Source organism: Heptranchias perlo, chromosome 2 (genome assembly GCF_035084215.1).
Source record: "Heptranchias perlo isolate sHepPer1 chromosome 2, sHepPer1.hap1, whole genome shotgun sequence".
Lineage (NCBI taxonomy): Eukaryota > Metazoa > Chordata > Chondrichthyes > Hexanchiformes > Hexanchidae > Heptranchias > Heptranchias perlo.
In genome coordinates, this window is record NC_090326.1 from 81,323,048 (window position 1) to 81,339,578 (window position 16,531).

The 16,531-nt window shown below is 41.5% G+C and overlaps 1 pseudogene; it reads left to right on the forward strand.

The window, feature by feature from the left end:
• The first annotated feature begins 16,051 nt into the window (after positions 1-16,051).
• On the forward strand, positions 16,052-16,171 carry LOC137300382 (5S ribosomal RNA; annotated as a pseudogene).
• Positions 16,172-16,531: the final 360 nt, after the last annotated feature.

Sequence of the window (16,531 nt, forward strand, 5' to 3'; positions counted from 1 at the left end):
ACAAGTTGTCTCATGGGTTTATGATATAATGGCTGTAACGGACACCTGGCTTAAACATGGGCAGGATTGGGAACTAATCATTCCTGGTTACAGTGTATCCAGGAGGGATAGGATAGGAAAAAAGACAGGATGGGGGATGGTGGCAGTATTGATCAAGGATAATATTACAGTTCTGTCGAGGGATGATATACTAGAGGGTTCAAAGACAGAATCTATTTGGTTAGAGTTAAGGAACAGAAAGGGAGCTGTTAAATTGCTGGGTGTTTACTATAGACCCCAAAATAGTGAGAAGGAGATAGAGGAGCAAATCTGTAGGTAAATTTCAGAGAAATGTAATAATAATAGAGCAGTAATAGTAAGGGACTTCAATTACGCTAATATATATTGAGGAAAAAACAGTGTAAATGGCAAGGAGGGTGAAGAAATCCTAAAAATGTGTACAGGAGAACTTTCTTAATCAGTATGTTTCTAGCCCAACGAGGAAAGAAGCAGTGCTGGATCTAGTTCTGGGGGATGAAGTAGGGCAAGTGGAGTGTGTTTCAGTGGGAGAACATCTGGGTAATAGTGATCATAATATAATTAGGTTTAAAGTAGTTATGGAAAGGGACAAAGAAAAATCAAAGGTGAAAATACCCAACTGGAAGAGAGCCAATTTCAGTGATTTGAGAAGGGATCTAGCACAGGTGGACTGGAAACAAAGACTGGTCTGGAAAACAATAAATGAGCAATGGCAGGCCCTCAAGGCGGAGATAGTTAGGGTACAAACCAAGCATATTCCTATACGGAGGAAAGATGGGGCATCCAAAGCTAGAGCTTCCTGGATAACAAAGGAAATAGAGGTTAAAATAAAACAGAAAGTGGAGGTTTATGACAAATGTCAGGTAGAGAATACAATAGAAAACCAGGCAGAATACCGAGAATGCAGGATATAAGAGCAAAGAATGAATATGAATAAACATTAGTGGGTAACGTAAAAGGGAACCCAAAAATCTTTTATAAATATAAAAAGTAAAAGGATAGCTAAAGGAATGGTGGGGCTGATTAGGGACAAAAAAGGACATCTTCTTGTGGAGGCAGAGGGTATGGCTGAGGTACTGAATGAGTACTTTGTATCTGTCTTCACAAAAGAAGAGGATGAAGTTAATGTTGCAGAAGAGGAGGAGGGAGTAGAGATATTGGATAGGATAAAAATAGATAGAAAGTTTAAATGTCACCCGATCCAGATGGGATGCATCCTAGCTTGCTGAGGGAAGCAAGGGTGGAAATAGCAGAAGCTCTGACCACAATCTTTCAATCCTCCTTGGATATGGGTGTGGTGCCAGAGTAATGGAGGATTGCAAATGTTACACCCCTGTTCAAAAAAGGGGAGAGGGATAAGCCTGGTAACTACAGGCCAGTCTGTCTAACGTCAGCGGTGGGAAAACTACTAGAGGCCATTCTCAAGGACAAAATTAATTCTCACTCGGAGAAGCATGGATTAATAAGGGACAGCCAGCATGGATTTGTTAAAGGCAAATCATGTCTGACTAACCTGATTGAGTTATTTGATGAAGTAACAGAGAGGGTTGATGAAGGTAGTGCAGTACATGTTCTATATATGGACTTTTAAAAGGTATTTGATAAAGTAACACATAACAGACATTCGGAAAATGGAAGCACGTGGGATTAAAGGGACAGTGGTAAGTTGGGTACGTAATTGGCTAAGGGATAGCAGGCAGAAAGTAGTGGTGAGTGGATGTTTTTTTGACTGGAGAGAAGTATGGGATCGGTATTAGGACCATTGCTTTTCTTGTTATATATAAATGACCTGGACTTGGGTATAGAGAGTGCATTTTCGAAGTTTGCAGGTGATACAAAACTTGGCAACATAGTAAATAGTGAGCAGGATAGCAGCAGACTGGTGAAATGGGCGGACACGTGGCAGATGCAATTTACTGTGGATAAGTGTGAAGTGATGCACTTTTGGAGGAACAATAATGGAAAGGCAATATAATTTAAATAGTACTATTTTGAGAGGGTGCAAGAGCAGAGGGACCTGGGGGTGCATATTTACATATCTCTGAAGGTGGCAGGGCAAGTTGATAAGATGGTTGAGAAAGCTAATGGGATACTTGGCGTTGTAAATAGGGACATTGAATACAAAAACAAGGAAGTCATGCTAAACCTTTACAAATCACTGCTAGGCATCAGCTGGAGTATTGTGTACAATTCTGGGCACCACACTTCAGGAAGGATGTCAAGGCCATGGAGGGGGTACAGAGGAGGTTTACCAGGATGGTATCAGCAATGAGGGACTTCAGTTATGTGGAGAGATTGGAGAAGCTGGAGTTGTTCTCCTTATAGCAGAGAAGGTTAAGGGGAGACCTAATAGAGGTATTCAAAATTATGAGGGTTTTTTTAGAGCAAGTAGCGAAAAACTGTTTCCTCTGGCAAGTGGGTCAGTAACCAGAGGTCATAGATTTAAAATAATTGGCATAAGAACTAGAGAGGAAATTAGGAGAAATTTTTTCACGCAGACGGTTGTTAAGATCTGGAATGCACTGCCTGAAAGGGTGGTAGAAGCAGATTCTATAGGACCTTTCAAAAGGCAATTGGACATGTACTTGAAGAGGATTAATTTGCAGGTTTATGGGGGATAAGTTGGGGCATGAGACTAAATTGGACAGCTCTTTCAAAGAGCCGGCACAGGCACAATGGGCCGAATGGCCTCCTTCTGAGCTGTAAAATTCTATCATTCTATGCTTTCAGTTCTACTCCGCGCCTTTCTACAGCTTTAAATACCTCCTCAAGACCCATCTTTTTGACCAAGCGCCCGTTCACCTCTTCTACTCTTTTCTTTCCTGGTTTAGCATCAATTTTCCCCATGCCTATTTGTGAAGTGCTTTGGGACTTTTTTATGTTAAAGGCTCTATCATAAATGCAAGTTATTGTTGCCATTATAGTTGGTATTTAAGAGCCTGTTACAATTGTCAGTACAATACAAAACTTGTGGTAGCAAAACTAACATTGCTTCACTGTAGAGACATTTATAATGGTGTGACTTAGATTACATGTTATCCAATTTCAAGAACGGCAGATTCCTGTAAAACAACAGGAATAGATGTGGGATTTTTAAGGGATTTGCAAAGTATGTGTTTCCAATCACACAACTGTTTTGGTGGCTGTAGAATATTCTTTGTTACTTAGTATCATCCAAGCCATTTTTGTAGTGATTTTCATTACTTTTTGTTGTTCAGTAAAATTACTTGGGAACCATACATAACCTAAGTAATCTTTCTTCAACACAATGGGTCATAATTTACCTTACACATGTGTGTAGCCCAACATTTCAATAACTGGTATTGGTAGCAGTTCATTTGAACCAATGCATTGCACATTAAGCAATGATAAAAATCAGCGATGTTGTACCTTTTCCAAGAAAACTCCAATTAGCTCATCATCCCTCAAGGCCAAACAAGGAAAACAAACCATGCCAGTAAGCTTTAACTTAACTGTTGCATATGGTTATGTTTCAGTACTTTTGGAATGGTTTACATTTTGTTGACAACAGTATTTTACAAGAGTATGAAATTAAATTAAATATATAGCAAAGAATACAAAACCTTTTGGTCATCCCTTTACGAGAAACTAACCCACAAGTGATATCTTACCTTGTGCTGTCAGACAGTATCACATTGACTCAAGGTTAAGAGTAAAATATTTCTTGTGCAATCTCAGACAAGGTTACACTGTAACCAAATCCTTTATTTTATCACACATATCCATTTTCAGCATGGAAATAAAAGGTTACTCTAAAGTACAGAATTGAACCTTCAATCTTTTAAAATGCAAAACAATCAACTGTTGACTTGCCCCAAGCAAAAATATGTTATTTAAACAGTTAAATATCTATTTTCTCCTTTCATAGTTGACAGAGGTGGGGGTTGAATAATATCCTCTGGCACAACCAAAGATTTGAAATGTCATGGATGCTGGGATGTCCACGACACCAATTTATTAATGTCACACACTCAAACAGAAAGTAATGAGACTCAACATGTGTCATATTTATACTGCAACACAGTCATTATGAAATTAACCCTAAGTTTCCTTTACACAGTGGAGAGTACCAAAGTGTCTTCTCTCACCTATAGTGATATATATTGATTGAGGTATAACCTATTGGTTTGACAGTAGGAGGATAGATTCAGTTCCTCAGTCATAGTGCTTTTTTCAGATTCTTATTTTAGAAATAAAACACTGGAAAACATGTTCATTTTTTAGAAACTAAATTACTTACAGTTTTGGCTACTTAACTGCGTCTAAGGACCAATTAGTTCCAGAGATGAAAGTTAAAATATGCTCTGCCAAATCACTGACTATTCTCAGCAGATATAATATGGAATCAGCTGATATTTTGAGGTTTAGTTTGTTCAATTCAAACAGACCCAAACTACAACAGCATTTATATAGCACCTTTAATGTAGAAAAAGAAAAATGTCCTAAGGTACTTCACAAAGGAACAGATGTTGACCTTGATGGGGAGTTAAGAGAGTAAACCAAATGCTTTGTTAAAGAGATAGGTATTAAGAAGATAAATAAGGAAAAAAGAACTTTCATTTATATAGTGTCTTTCATATCCTTACAATATCTAAAGCACCTTACTGCCAATGAACTACTTTTTAAAATGTAATCAATGTTGTAACGTGGGCAAACGCAGCACCCATTTTGCATAGAGCGAGGTCCCATAAACAACAATGAAATAAATGACCAGATAATCTGTTTTTGAAGGTGCTGGTTGAGGGATAAATGTTGACCAGGACACCAGGAGAACTCTCTCGCTCTTCTTCAAATAGTGCCATGGGATCTTTTCCGTCCACCTGAGAGGGCAGATGGGGCCTTGGTTTAACGATTCAGCTGAAAGACAGCATCTCTGACAATACGGCACGCCTACATTAGTGTAGTGCCGGCTTCGATTAAGGTGAAGAAGTAACAAGGCATATAGGGTTAAAGAGAGTGTTCCAGAGAGGAGGGCTAAGACGACTGAAGACTCTGCCATCAATGGTGGACATGATGTGGAGATGCTGGTGATGGACTGGGGTTCACAATTGTAAACAATTTTACAACACCATGTTATAGTCCAGCAATTTTATTTGAAGACGGCACCTCCGACAGTGCAGCACTCCCTCAGTACTGCAACGGGAGTGCCGGCCTAATGCCCAAGTCGCTGGAGTGGGGAAACATAGAAACATAGAAAATAGGAGCAAGAGTAGGCCATTCAGCCCTTCAGGCCTGCTCCGCCATTCAAAATGATCATGGCTGATCGTCTAACTCAGTAACCTGTTCCTGCTTTTTCCCCATATCTCTTGATCCCTTTAGCATTAAGAAATATATCTATCTCCTTCTTGAATACATCCAATGACTTGGCCTCCACTGCCTTCTATGGTAGAGAATTCCACAGGTTCACCACCCTCTGAGTGAAGAAATTTCTCCTCATCTCGGTTCTAAATGGCATACCCCGTATCCTGAGACTGTGACCCCTGGTTCTGGACTCCCCAGCCATCGGGAACATCCTCCCTGCATCTAGGCAGTCTAGTCCTGTTAGAATTTTATATGTTTCGATGGAGGGAGATGGGGATGCACAAAAGTCCATAGCCAGAGGACAGGAGGGGTGCATGGGTAGAGGATGTAAGGCTGGAGAAGATTGCAGAGATAGGGTAGGGTGAGGCTGTGGAGGGATTTGTAGATGAGGGTGCAGATTTTAAATTTGATGCATTGGGAGAAGGGAACTAGTGTAAGTCAGCAAGGAAGGGAGTGCTAGCTGAGTGGACAGAGGGCAGCTCAGGATGTTTTGGATGAGCTGGAGTTAATGGAGAATAGAAGTCAGGAGGTCAGCGAGAAGGATGTTGGAGAAATATGGGGACATTTTCTGTTCAGTGTTCAAGTGCACCAGATCGCCTGAGTGCAGAGCATATTGCAAAATCAGATGGGTCGGAGTACACGTCTGTAAAAGAACCTGCCCAAATTCCCTCCATTGATTTAAATGAATGGAAGGAAAATCGATGAGGGGGAGGGGTCCTTTACAGGCATATGCTCAAACCCTGTACAGCTTCCAATATTCACTGTGCTCAGGCGATCCAGTAAGACTGAGCGCAGATCCAGGAAAATCTCCACTATTGAGTGAAGAGGTGATGAAAGCATGGATAAGGTTTGAAGTACAAGCAGTTACAGGCAAAGGTGAAAGTAAGTAGTCTTGGTGATGCAAGAGGGGAAGGGAGACCCGAGGTTTCCTTGTGGGTCCCGGAGGAGCACTCCGGCTTTTCTTGACCCATAAGGAAACTAAAAAATTTTAAAACTTACTTTGCTGGGCCTCTTCTGGCTCTGGCTGCTGAACCTGGCAGGTTTTGCCTGTGGGAAGCCATCACAGCTCCTCAGCTTAGGCCTCAGGTTATAATGGCAGATGAGGCCCCTATGGTGACATCGAGGCCTGATCTGCATATTTAAAGAAGACCCTGCTGGCTTAGGGTTGGGTTGCCCCAGTGGGAGGGGAGTTAAAATTGAGCCCATAGTATTTTCTTTACCCACAGCAGGTAGGTTAATAAATATATTTGTTCCCCTCATGTACCACAAACACATCAATAAATAAATAAATCTCTGCATGAGTCACGAGGAAGAAGACACTTTCACCGAGAAACCAGCTGTTTGACCTTCCACATGTTATATTCTGTAGCTTTTCTTTTTAGCACACAGACTCTCTCTCACATACTCTCACAATTAACCATGGAAATCAGCTGGGTGTGGTTAAAACAACTACTTTTGAGCAGCCACAAAAGTGGTTTCATTAAGCCATGCCATCAGTATCAATGACATTATCAATAAGGGGACTGTGTATTTTCTCAGGAAACCAAAAGTCACAGAGATTATAATATAAAATTCAGATTTATCTGACCTGTATTCTATAAACTAAAGCCAGATTACAGCTTCCTCTTTTAACCAACAGTTTTTTTTTCAACTTTAAGCACAATTTTAAGCATTAATTTATAGTTCCACCTATATTTCTTTCGTGGTTAGATATATAAAATACAGAAACACGATATTCCTCTGAAAGTAGTCAGCAAAGATATTCACAGGTCCAGGTTAGACACGGCCTGTGGGGGCGGTCGCTCCGACTGTCTGCCTCTCTTCCATGGAATTCTCCGCGCCCTGGTGGCCCTGGAGAGGGAGCACACGGTGTCTGCCGGTACGCTTGAGGCTTTCCGCGACTGGTGGGCACCGCAGGGGCTGGAGTGCATCCTGGACCGATATAATAAAATTTTAATTTGACACTTATTTTGGGTTTATTGGTTTTCTGCACATGAACACAACCTAACCCCCCCTTCTTATAAAAGGGGGCCTAAAATACACAAAAAAAGAGGGAGAAAAAAGCCAGCAAAGATGATACTGCAGGGTTAAGGCCAGTCAGGAAATATGATACTTGAGGGTCAATTGCAGTTCGCAAGCAGAAAGTTCCAGCCAACGAGCCAGTGTACCTCTAAGTTGCAATAGGCCTTTGAATTCTGCAGCATCACCTGAAATTCATCCTACCAATCATAGGTGCTTCACATGCCTGGCACACACCTACATTAAGCTAATTAAAAACTCCACCAAATAATGGCACAGCTGAATGTTGTAATAGAGGGTAAACAAACATGATTTGTGGACCAGACTGAAGCATGTATGAGAAAATAGTGTGCAGCCAGTCAGCGTACTGCAGTAATGATGTGTGAGGACTTTGATAAGTTTTCATTTGTAAAGCTGGCAAAGAATACAACAATTTGCATTTATATAGTGTCTTTAATGTAGTAAAATGTTTCAGGGCATTTAACAGTAGCGTTATCAGACAAAATTTGACACCGAGCCTCATAAGGAGATATCAGGACAGGTGACCAAAAGCTTATTCAAAGAGGCAGATTTTAAGGAGCATATTAAAGGAAGAGAGAGAGTTAGAGAGATTTAGGGAGGGAATTCCGGAGCTTTGGGCCTAGACAGCTGAAGGCACCGCCACCAATGGTGGGGCGAAGGAAATCGGGGATGCACAAGGGGCCAGAATTGGAGGAACGCAGATTTCTCAGAAGTTTGTAGGGCTGAAGGAGGTCACAGAGATAGAGAGGGACGAGGCCATGGAGGGATACAGGGACTGTTGCAAAGTGAGATAAGTACAGTGAGATAATGACAAAATGTGTATCCATTTGGATCCAAAGGTTGATAGATTTTTTTTGTTCTTGGGATGTGGGTGACACTGGCAAGTCCACATTTTACGCTTATGTCTAGCTGCCTTTCAGAAGTTGGTGAGCCACCTTTTTGAACCCTAATTTCAGGGAGAAGATTTTGTCTGTGTGTTAGCTGTAGTGAAATCATACACCTGTTTAGAAAGCATAGCTTACAATTTTGCTACACCAAATGCACAGAGAAAATCTACCCCCTGGTGGTAAACTAAAATTCTGAGTCGCAGGAAATTCAGCCTTCACACTTAAATAGTAATTGTTGCCCATTAGCACCAGGATATTAGGGGCAAAAATCTATGGGCCCACTTCACAGGCAGAATTGAGGTGGTGTAGGCACCAGTGACTTCTACTCTGGACTCCACTGGAGTATCTGGAATAAGGTAGAGGTCACCTCATTTACATAAGTGGTGAACACCTTTGCCACTATGGTGCTTCTTTGGCACCGGCCAGAGTGGGGAGGGAGGGAAGTTGCTTTAGCCAGCTGCTCGCTGGCCAACGTGCCATTGTTGCCCAATTAGCCCCCTTCACATGGGAGCCAATATTTCTGATGGCGGGTGGTGAGGGAGGTCTAGGATGGGACCTAGATTGAACCCGCAGATAGGCCCCACTTCGCTGCTCCAACAACCTGAATGTCATCCAGGTCACTAAATGTTAGAGAGGCTGGGACAAAGGGAATTCCCAGCTTGGGAATTCCCTTCCTTCAGCCCCAGCACTTCTGACATCAGATGACATATTTGAGGTGTACAGAGGTTCTGCCTCAGCCAGCCCCCAACAGAAACCTTCCGCCTGGGCTGGGACCTGAGGTATCGCTGGAGCCATGCTGCACACCTGCTGATTTATGCCGGTAGAGCACTGTTGGCCCCATGGAAACTTCTGTATGTGTGATTGTCACCTTCATAAGTAGTAACTGCGAACACTTTGCCAGTTACAGAAATTATACTGGATATTGCACGTAATAAATTCCCAACCAATGACTCTCTCTACCTTTGTTTTGCTATTACCACCTCTAAATCAGAATAGATCAGTTTTTTTGTAACGTCTCTTTTCCTGAGAATATGTAAAGTAACATCCATATGAAAAAGTGGTTAGAAAATGATCTACTACCTTTGACACTGATCTTCATAATGAACTATAAATCTCTCTTCTGATATTGATCAGATTTGTTCACATTTTGGACTGTCAAAGAATCAAGTTTTAGCAAGGTTTGTTCTTAATCATGCATGGAAGGAAAGGTCAAATGTGTGGTACTCCTTTTAGAAAGCTAGGACAGTCAATTCTCATGGGGAGAAATTTTTATGCCTGTACACTGACACAGACAGGGCATTACAGACCGGAAAAAGGGGCAGAGATGCATTATGGCAGATCTCAGCCCCATATCTGGCAGGGTGGGGGCATTAATATCACATAATCATATATTCAGCATGTTTTTACAGCCTTTGTGAGAGTCCCATGTCACTTCCAAAATATAGTCATATAAGTGGGCATTCAGGGTGGTTAGGCACTGAGCTGCATATGGAAGTAAGTTTAAAGGGCCAAATAAGAATATTCTTTCTGATAGTTTTTAGGCCATCTTCATTTCTTTACCTTTTGTTCTAATGTCAGCTAGCTTGTCCTCAGCCTTGGTGCCAATTGATGTAAATATTTGTTTTTTGCCGTGAAGCACCGTTACTGGCACCAATGGGTTTCTTAGTGAAAATTCCCCTTATTTGATTGTTTGAAAGAAGAGTAGGACACCAGAGGTGCTCTGTGCCCACCCATCAGTACCTATATATCTGCATCTGCTGATAGAAGTGACCACACCTTGCTTTGACAGAACATTAGTGCATGCAAAGGCTCCAGCTCTCAAAATAGGTTATGCCACGGGAAGGTCTGATGGACTTCTGAGGCTTCCTCTGGTTGGAGGACCAGCACTTTCGACACACAATCTAACAGCATGGAAATGAAGGAGAGGAACCTAAAAGTGCCTCCTGCCTCATTTTCCTTTTGAAACACAAGTTGGGCAGTGATTTGGAGGTGCACCCATAGAAGCTGGCGGTAGCCCTACACATAGAATCCCTCAGACTGGGCATCTGAGAGAGGCAGACAGAAAGGCCAGGTAGAACCATTGGTTCCACTTGGACAGTAGCCAGAAGGCCCTACAGCCAGTGACCATTAGCATTTCTCAGTTCTGCAGCAATGGTTGCATTTCCTGCCCTGATTCTGGGTGCAGGCACCTGCCAGGTGGTGGGACTGCAATAGGGACATTTTGGGTTCATGCCATTGACCTGAACCCAAAGATGCAGGTGGCTTCAGGTAAACTCAGTACAACACCTGACTAACACCCCAATGCATGAGGGAGAGGAGTATTCATGCAATAAGTTTACCTTATTCTAAAATTTGTGCTAAACTGGTTTCACGCACAAATTCTACATGCTAGATTTGTTTCTTCATAGTTGCACATGGGTTTAGCAGTCTATTGCTTGGGTGAAGGTGGGAACACTTAAACTGAACATACAGTGAATGTCACTGTAATTATTTAGGATACTAGGACACTACACATAATACATTGTACAGAAGATATAAAGGCACCAATTTTATTTTAACAAAAAAAATTGTATCTGACTCCTGATGGTCATGGGGATGTTTGTTTCCAAGTTATTGAGGATCTAGAGAAAGTTGTTTCGCTGGTTGTACCCCAGCCGCAGTATTAAACATTGAATTCAGAAGATCTAGACCTGAATTTGAATGCAAAGTTCAAATATATTTCTCCATAGTGTCAAGAGCAAAATATGCTATTTGTTTTCAAATCAGCAGTATTTGGGTAATAGTGGAGAGCTTTGACTGCACTGCATGAATAATTATCATGCTTTTTTGGTTAAATAGTTGGAGATTGTAATTCTGGAGTGTAAATCTTGAAGCATTTGGCACTTCCTTAAGGTCTCCACAAAACTCAGATCAGAAGTGAAAAGTGCCTTTCCACCACACTATCTTGTGTCATTCATTTAAACAAATAAACATATATTCAGGAACTTCTTGGTATTACAAAATGGCTTTCACTTTAGTGGTTTCAACTCCTTAGGCATGTGTTCTGGCTATGCATATATGATCTGACTCCTATTCTGATCCTATCACTCTGCCTTCTCTAAAGGCAGAGTAACTCAGCCTTACATGAACATAGAAACATAGGAAGTAGGCTATTCAGCCCCTCGAACTAGTTCCATCATTCAATTAGATCATGACTGATCAGTACTTCAACTCCATTTACCTGCCTTCGTTCCATATCCCTTGATTCCCTTACCTAACAAAAATCTATCGATCTCAGTTTATCAAATTTAAATTGTCCCAGCATCCACAACCTTTTGGGGGATTGAGTTCCAGATATCCACTACCCTTTGTGTGGAAAAAGTGCTTCCTGATTTCACTGCTAAATGGTCTAGGTCTAATATTAAGCTTAGGCCCTCTTGTTCTGGATTCCCCCACCAGAGGAAATAGTTTCTCTATATCTACCCTATTGAATCCTTTAATCATGTTAAATACCTCAATTTGATCACCCTTCAACCTTCTAAACTCAAGGGAATACAAACCAAGTTGGTGCAACCTCTCCTCATTATTTCACCCTTTAAGCCCCGGTTTCATTCTGGTGAACCTGCACTGTACCACTTCCAAGGTCAATATATCTTTCCTGAGGTTTGGTACCCAAAACTGAAGACAGTACTCCAGATGGATTCTGACCAAGGCTCTGTGCACCTGTAGTATCACTTCCTCAGATCCTTTCATACTCCAAACATTATTCATCTTCATGGTAACCTTGATTGCTAAGCTTTAAATCATTTCTGCAGTTAAATCCACGTGCCTCCCCGTGTCCATTGTCAGAATAATATTGCAGAAATAAGTAAATCTGCATTGATGGAATGCTCAGCGGTGGGATTCAAATACATATAGTGGAAGACTGCCTGGATATAAATTATTCTATGTTTAATCTTCAGGATCTTAGAAGTCATCAATTTGGAGAATAAAATTGGACCTCGGTGCCAACTCTTGTCATGTTATGATTCCTGAGGACTGGGGTAAATTCTGGATATTTGAGTAGAAGCATTTTGTTTGCAAGTGAATGTTTTATGACCTTTGGCTTTTGAGTGTACCATAGATATTCCCTCTCTTAATGGCCAATAACTGTCTATTTTTTCAAACTGGTGTCAAGTTACTGTCTGTTAAGCAAATGGTATCTATATGCATCAAATGATCAAGTAACAAAGATAGACAGTGTACTTTCATTTGAAACAGTGGCCAATTATCAACAAAGCTGAATTCACAACTGACGTGATTAAAATAGACAAATTCTTCTCCATCCTACCACCGACCGCCACCCCCCCCCACCTCCCACCCCCCAAACCTCGGAGTCATAAATATTGACTGGTTAAACCTATAAATGTAAACAAATCATTCGGGGAACATTAATATTGTGACGGTAAAAGTATACCAAATTAAACATAACAAGGTAGCCCCTATTAAAAGGGGATAGGTATGCTGTCAACAGAAGTTAATGACATTTTTGTCTGTAAGATGGCGCTCTAGGTCAGAAAATAAACACAACAGAATTGTTTACACAATATTTTTTTAAAGTGGGGATGGAGTGAAATGAAATGTACCCATTGTAATAAACTCCAGTGAATTAGTCCATTGAATCCTAGGGCTGGATTTCCCTCCTCCCATTGGAGGAGGGGCAAGGCAGGACTTCCATCTGCTGCCCAACCCTGAACTTGTCATGACCCGTGCCCACCTTCCTGGGTCGAGGCTCATAAATTATGCAAGGTCCCTGTGACTGAGGAAGCTGGCTGCTATCAATGAAGAAAATGTGGGCAGTGGGACACATGCTGCAAAACCAGAAGTGGAGGGGACCAGCTTAAAGAGGGCAAAAAAGTACCGAAGAGCTGAAGATCAATTTTTATTTTACTCCTGGGATGGTGCCAAGGCCTAAAAAAGCAAGTTGTTAGAGCCTGAGGAGAAGGAGAGGCACCCACTACTGTGCCTTCTCCCTCTAAAGAGGGCATCAGCGGGCTGTTCACTACTGCCTCAAGGACTACCATCATCCCTCTCCTGGCAGTTCCTCGGGTCAGTGGAATCAGTGGTGGAAGGCAGGGAAACCAGCTGTGTTCCTCCCTGCAGTTATTTATAGAACACAAATTAATTTACAAGAATTTGAAAATGTAAACTCAATGACCAAACTGCTAAGTATAGCAATATTTCAAGTTTAAATTTGTGCCGTGACTTTGAACAGAGCAAAAAGAATTGTAATAGGATTTTGAGAATAACAAACTTTGGTTAATTTTCACTTTTACCACCTAGTCTTAACAGGGTGGTAATGGCCTAAAAATGAGGTCGGTAGCCTTACCGCCCTGTTAACACTGACGAAGAGGCTGGTGATATATTGAAAGAGGCCTATCGCTGGGTGCCCAAAGCGCTCACCTGTCTCAGCTGTTAGGCCTTTATTTAATATGCAAATTCCTGATTTGTATTCCTGCGGCACAAAGCTGCATGCTGGTACCACAAATTCGTAAAATCTATCCTATTATGTTCTCTTCTGTTTTCTCAGGAATAGAAGAGCCAGTATTCTCAAACAAGCCTGCACCAACCTTGGGGAGAAAGAAACTCCTTACAAATTTCATCTCTACCCTTTGACCTCAGCCTTCAGTACTGATGGCCTCTCAGGTTGCTTGCATGCAACCCTGATGCTCAGAAGACAGATGTGGCCTAGTGGTGTCTCAAGACTGGGATCGGGCTGGAATCAGGATGGACAATGGCTCTCCCCCAACCTCCCAACCTTACAAGAAACAAAGCAACAAATGGGAATCATACATGTTATTTTGGGATCAAAAGATACCTCCCATGATGGAGATACGATCAGTCTCCTGGTGATCTATGAAAAAGAAACCATGGAAATGTTTAGGATTACAAAGAATTCTGATGGAAGTGAAAGCCATACCTTTCTGGCATGGATTGAGGGCTGGTTGACGGGCAGGAAACGGAGAGTAGGAATAGATGGGTCTTTTTCAGGGTGGCAGGCAGTGACTAGTGGGGTACCGCAGGGATCAGTGCTTGGGCCTCAGCTATTCACAATAAATATCAATGATTTGGATGAGGGAACCAAATGTAATATTTCCAAGTTTGCTGATGACACAAAACCAGGTGGGATTGTGAGTTGTGAGGAGGATGCAAAGAGGCTTCAAGACGATTTAGACAAGTTGAGTGAGTGGGCAAATACATGGCAGATGCAGTATAATGTGGATAAATGTGAAGTTATCCACTTCAGAAGGAAAAACAGAAAGACAGAGTATTATTTAAATGGTGATAGATTGGGGAATGTTGATGTACAAAGGGTGTCCTTGTACACCAGTCACTGAAAGCAAACACGCAGGTGCAGCAAGCAGTTAGGAAGGCAAATGGTATGTTGGCCTTCATTGCAAGAGGATTTGAGTATAGGAGCAAGGGAGTCTTACTGCAGTTATACAGGGCCTTGGTGACACCACACCTGGAGTATTGTGTGCAGTTTTGGTCTCCTTACCTAAGAAAGGATATACTTGCCATAGAGGGAGTGCAGTGAAGGTTCACCAGACTGATTCCTGGGATGCAGGACTGTCGTACGAGGAGAGATTAGATCAACTCGGCCTGTATTCACTCGAGTTTAGAAGAATGAGAGGGAATCTCATTGAAACATATAAAATTCTGACAGGGCTAGACAGACTGGATGCAGGGAGGATATTTTGCTGGGCTGGGAGGTCCAGAACGAGGGGTCACAGTCTCAGGATAAGGGGTAGGACATTTAGGACTGAGATGAGGAGAAATTTCTTCACTCAGAGGGTGGTGAACCTGTGGAATTCTCTACCACATAAGGTGGAGGCCAAGTCACTGAATATATTTGAGAAGGAGCTAGATAGGTTTCTCAACACAAAAGGCATCAAGGGGTATGGGGAGAGAGCGGGAATATGGTATTGAGATAGAGGACCAGCCATGATCATATTGAATGGTGGAGCAGGCTCGAAGGGCCGAATGGCCTACTCCTGCTCCTATTTTCTATGTTTCCCAATTCATAGATGGAAAGCAGAATGTAAGTAAATACCATATTTCTGTTCTTCCTGTTTTGGTACTGTAGGTTATAGTTTTAAAATGAAAAGAATTTGATTTTATCTAATCCTCCAGAGTCCATAAAAACTGTTAAATTGGATAAAGATTCTACTTTACAAACATTTTCTACAACATCAATTTTACAATTCATTTCATTTACTGATAAAATAGATTTCCTGTTTATGGCTCATAATCTTCCCTTGGCAAAATGACCATAACCTTATTTGGACTTTATGATACTTTTCCTGACATCACTTTTTACACAAGAGACCAGCATCAATAGATCATGTGGCGCAAGGGTCCAGCTGTGGTTCTGCAGATGTCCTGCAGCTCTAGGAGTGGTGTTTGGATGCCTCCAACAATCCTCAGCACTCGGCTTTAGAGATTTAATTAATTTTGAAGGTTAACTCTGAAGCCGAATACACATCTTATTTCAATCGAGAAGCACGAGTCAACAAATTACTGTTAAAAAAAAGAGTAATTCCCAAAAATATATACAACAAACTTTCCTAAAATACCCTTTTATGATGCAAAAGTCATAAAACTCCCAGATTTTCAAAGCTTGGAATTTAAGAAAAAACCCAGTCAGAAACTACTGAGGTTCAGTAGTCTCAGGTTTCATAAATTGGTTCTGCAGAAAGTTTCTTGTTACTTATATTTTCACTGTTATAAATCTCGCTTTGTTGATGACTAAATGTGGGGTAGATGCCTACAGCCATACTAGTCTGAAAACGCCCGATCTCATCTGATCTCAAGAAGCTAAGCAGAGTCAGGCCTGGTTAGTACTTCGATGGGAGACCGCCTGGGAATACCAGGTGCAGTCGGCTTTTTGAAAAAAAAAATGTGGGGTAGATTGTAACTTTCACCATCGGGCGGTAAACTCGGCGTTGTAAGAGCAACTGCCCGCTTTACACCTCACCTGATCTTCCTTTCCATTAACCTCCATGGATAGGAAGATCGTACAGGGTAGAACGGGCAGCTGATCCTCAGTGATGAGTTCACTGCCTGGCAGTGAAAGTTAAAATCTATCCCAATTATGTTTAGTTCATTTGAAACAGTGAGAATTAAAAAAAAAATCTGTGCCATTTTCTCTTTGTGTTCATCATTGTCATTTTACAAAAATATAGTCATTTGCTACAAGAATTGCAACACCATGTGATCATCTCTGAAGCAACCACTTCCTGATT